Source organism: Gavia stellata, chromosome 8 (genome assembly GCF_030936135.1).
Source record: "Gavia stellata isolate bGavSte3 chromosome 8, bGavSte3.hap2, whole genome shotgun sequence".
NCBI classification, from domain to species: Eukaryota; Metazoa; Chordata; class Aves; order Gaviiformes; family Gaviidae; genus Gavia; species Gavia stellata.
In genome coordinates this window covers 18,445,419-18,450,242 of record NC_082601.1, presented here as the reverse complement: position 1 = coordinate 18,450,242, position 4,824 = coordinate 18,445,419, and positions in this window count along the sequence as shown.

Genomic DNA, 4,824 nt, shown 5'->3' with positions numbered 1-4,824 from the left:
GGAAGAGGGAGGAGGCAGCCCCAGCAGCTGTGGAGCATTCGGGCCAGATGTGGAAGGTACACTTTGCGATGGCAAGCCATGCGGAGGCTGCTGAGCTGGAGACCTGTACTTATCCGTCCGCGACATGGCACGGGAAGAAAGGACATTCCTCCCTTAGGAACAGCTTGCGCACATGGCGTCATCCCCTCGTTATTAGGAGGGAAGCCACAAAGAGGGTGTTCCCATCCCCCATCCCCACCACCCCTCCCTCTGCAGGCCAGGCTGGCCCCAGGAAGGGTGGTGGGAGCCGGCCAGGGAGCGGGGGGCTTGTGGGATGCTGCCTTTGCCATCCGATCCCTGACTCTGGGTCGCTCTCAGCCTCTCGGCTTGCTGCGAGAGCAGGAGCCATCCTGGCCTGGATTCAGCCCACTCAGCACTTTGGGCTGAGCCCGGCTGTCACCAAGCCCGGGCTACGGCTGAGCATGCCGGAGCCTCACCAGATGCTGGGGTATGTGTGCCTTTGCTGGCCGTCCCCTCGCGGCTTTCCTGGGCGATGGGGAAGCTTGCGGCAGTGCCGCTGGAAGAGATTCCCAGCCCATCCCAATGGAGGCTGCTGTCTGCCTCGCTGGGAGAGGCCAGGTTTGAAGAGCTTGGCTCAACATCCCTTCCTTGGAAAACTCTCCCAGGAGAGGAGGGGATGCAGGGGAGCCAAGCCGCCCTGCCAGACCTGGTCGGGATCCTCTTCCCCGAGTCCTGCTCAGAGCTCACCCAGAGCCCTGCCATGAGATGGGGCATGGGATGCCAGAGATGGGACAGACCGGTTTGGCTTCAGAGCCAGGAGTTAAAAGCTCGGAGGGATTTGCAGAGACTGGGGAAACCTAGAAAGCAGACCAGAGGGTTTGTTCCTGGCTCTGCCAAGGAAGGCTATCGGCTACTGGAGCGGCAGCAAGAGGCAGACTCAGTGATTCAGAGGAACAACAGCTTGGGTAAATGATAGAACTTGCCTAAAGCCAAAGGATGTTCCAGAGCAGTGGGACAGGGAAGGGCAGAGCATCGCTGCTCCCTTTGGAGCTGGTTTTGTCCTGTCCGAAGTAAAGCTGCCTTGGTAATCTTTGCAAAAACCCTTCATGTTTGGTGTCTCATGACTTGTGTCCTGGGAAGGGCAAACCCTGAGCTGATACCCACCCATGGACTCCAAGGTCTCAGAGAGAAACCAACCCAACCCCCCCGCAAGTCTTTCCAGCGACCACCAGCCAGCAGTGATGCTGGGTGTTGGGAAACATGAGAGCACGTGTCTCCCGTCCGCATGGGTGAGAGCGGCGTGTGGGTGTCAGGACACGCCTGGCCAGAAGAATCCCAGCAAATTACTTCTCCTTGATGTCTGCCGGTTCGTCACGTCAGAAACACGGCGTGCAAAGGGCTTGGTTTTGAAGGAGCGCCGAGGGATGCCGGAGCCGGGTTGCTGCCAACTCACCTGTCACTCCTTGCACACTGCCCCGGGGCTCGCAGGCTGGGGGGAGGCAGGTGCTGGGGAGCCAGCTCGGCCACGGAGCCGTGGCCGAGGAAGCGAGCAGGTAGGGAGCTGCCTCTCCCAGGCTCCTTGCTCCTGCTCTGCCAGGCGGTATTTGGCTGCTGAAAGTGCAAGGCACTTCCAGCCTCGGATGTATTTCTTTTTTCCCACCATGACTTTCACAGAGGGCTTTGCAGTGGTGTCGGTGGGGAAGTTGTCCCAAATTGGAAGCGCTCAGTAGGGGGGAGCACAGGACTGCAGGGCTGGGGGAGACCTACTCACCCCCCGCAGTCAGCCCAAAAGTCAGGGGCTGGGTGTGTTGGGAAGGACCAGCAGGAAGAAGACCTGCAGAACAGCCTGTCCTGTTCAGGGACCAGCTTTGGGGGCCAGGCAGAGATGAGCAGCAGGCAGTGAAGAGGCCAAGGGGCCGTGGCTGCAGAAGTGGGGATGGTCAGAGACCCTGGGGTCCACGGCAGCAGCTTGGGGAGGTGTCTGGATGCCATGAGATGCTGCACAGCCTCTTGCATCCCATGAGGCCATTGCACAGCACAAGCCAGACCCTTATGTTTCTCCTCCACTCCATGTGAGCCAGCAAAGCCTCAGGACAGGCGGGCTCAGAGGGTCTGAAATACTCCCCTGCAGCCAAGCAAGGAGCCTGACTCAGGCTGGCTTTGAGAACAGGACCCTGCTCAGCAGAAGAGCCCAGGGGCATCTCTCCTAAACTGGGACCTCCCCTGTGCGGGCACAGCTGAGGAGCAGATGGGGACTGGTGGGCACGGACCCAGGGTGAGAGAGGAGCCATGCTGCTGTGAACCTGAGCCTCAGCCTGGCTTGGTGGGGGTAAGCGTGTGAGCTGGCCAGGTCCTTGCCTTTTTTCGCAGGGTTTTAGTGTGGAGACACGCGCTGTGTTTGGTTGGTGGCAGGGGGTGTGCTGGGGATGGGCCAGGGTGGTGCTGGGGATGTGCAGCTCAGGGAGGGACATCAGCAAGGCAGAAGGCAGGGCAGTGTGGGCAGGGACATGCTGGCATGTGTCTGAAGACACTTGCCAGTTTGACTGAGGCACTGGCAAGCAGGGAGGTGGCATCACCACCAACCAGGTTTGCAGGTGACACATGGGCTGGAGGGTGCCGGTGGTGAGCAACACAGAGCCCGGCAACACGTGGCTGAGCACAGTGTGTGCAAGGCAGCGCCGGGACGAGGGCAAGGACAGGTTATACCTGCAGGACAGGAGGCTCTGCTTTGGTGACGTGCAATGGTGGAAAGGGCTACGGCTGCCCAGAAGCCAGGTCTGCATGGTGGGCACCCCATGAATCTGGCTGGGGCACACACAGGGGAGCTGAGGCTGCCCACGGGGGAGATCTGTGCTTTAGTGCATAATCCAGGTGTCTGCTAGACCCCAGTGCCAAGGAGATTTGGCACAAGAGAGACCTAATCTGTTTGTCCAAGGCAGTGATGGGTCTTCCCTTCTTGGCTGGTAGCACTGCAGGCAGCAAAATCTTCCCCTGGCAGGGAGGGGCCATGCCCCAGCACCGTTAGCCATCGGACATCACCTCTAGTGGGCACGGGCACATGCTTGGAGGCTTGAAGGCTAAAGGAGCTTGTCCCAGCAACCAGGGCCTGTGTCCTGCCAGACCAGGGGCATCTCTCACCTGCCTGGTGTCCTTTCAGGGGACCGTGGGGACTGTGATCTGGCCTAGCGGTCTCAGGAGCCCCGTGCCCTGGGTGCGAAGACAACATGGATCAAAACGTCTGCCTCAGGTGATGCTTCTGCAGAACCGTGACTGAGGTGGGGGAGTTACAGCCTCCAGCCCACTGCTGCTCCCCTCAGCCTGGCTTCCAGACAAAGGCTTCCCAGGACACGGCCAGGCTGTGATCACCGTCTCCCACTTCAGATAGGGAGGCTTCACCCCCCTCCATACCGCCCGCACCCCATGCTGCTCTCCCAAGGGTTTTTGAGGCTGCTGTTTTGCAGGGGGTTTGTCACCAGCATTTGGGATAGACCTGAGACAGCCCCACCATGTCCCCCTCCCCTCGCTGCTGCATCCTGCTGAGGCACGGCTGCTGGGGAAGGTTTTGCAAGGCTCTGCGAAGCAGCTGCCTGGCTCCCTGTCATCAGAGTGGCACAGGGTGGTACCTCCCAGCCACGAAACCCTGGGGAGATACTGAACAAAGCCCAACTTGTGTAAACCAAGCCAGCTCTGGTGAAGTGTCTGCCACCTCCCTGGCCTCCTGCCCTCCCCATTCAGCCTATCTCAGCCCACATTTAACAATTACCTCCTCTCCGCATGGCTCCCCAAGTGCTCTCAGTGATGTGGGCCAATTCCCCGCTGGCAACTCCCGGCTGCCTCCCAGGAGTTACATCAGTGGGGAGTTGAGCGATGCGCATCCTCTGTGCAGCACCTAGCAGTGTGGCAGCCAGCACCTCCCCTGGGGCATGCCAGGGCTGACGCCGGGCATTGGCCAAGCACCCCTGGGATGCAGCAGGAACCATTCTCCCCCCCAGCAATGGAAAGACAGTGCCCTGCCCTCGAATTGCAGGGAAGGGGGTTCTGGCAGGTGCAGTTACCTGAGCTGGAAGTGGTCCAGGGTGGTGGATTTAACACCTTGGCTCTGGATGTAGGAGGGCATCAAGCCATCAGGGCATAAGGCAGCGTTTTGCGTCTGATGCTTCCAGTAAAGATCCCAACACAGGTCAGTGCCCTTGCCAGGGTGTGCTGAGAGAGTCTGACCAAGCCATAGTATGCCTGCCCTTGGCTAATAGCCTGGCACAGTGCAGGGAGTCAGCCTCAGGTGCCTGGAAGCCACCACTCGTGTGCCCAGCACTGGCCCCTTGCTGCTGGCACGCACAGCTCGGCACGTGGTACCTGGGTGTTATGGCCAGCAGGAATCGCTCCCACAAAAGCAAGCATCTCTCAAAGCATTGCCACTGCGTGTCCTGGTAAAGCCGTGCCCGGAGCCGTGCCCATCTGGCGTGCCACAGCGCTGGACCTGCCAGCGCTCAGCCTGGCATTGCCGTGGGTTGACTGCGACAGCACAGGCTGTCCTGTCCCTCCCTCTCCCTGCACGGACGCTGTGCTGGCACCACAGGAGAGAGCCGCACTCCTCCCCACGCCAGCAGCACAAGCGCAACTTCCTTCCCCAGAGGGACCCCAGCTGCACAGGGCCTCGGCGCTGGAGGCCCTTCAGGTGACCACCGAGAGTGGAGTGAGCAGCAGGAGCTGGGAGGCGGTGGGGAGCCAAGGAGGCACATGGTGATGGAGTGAGACAGCGTTTGGGCAGTGGGGTACAGAAGCTCGGAGCAGCATCCCTGTGCTCAGGGCCTGCGTATTGGGGAG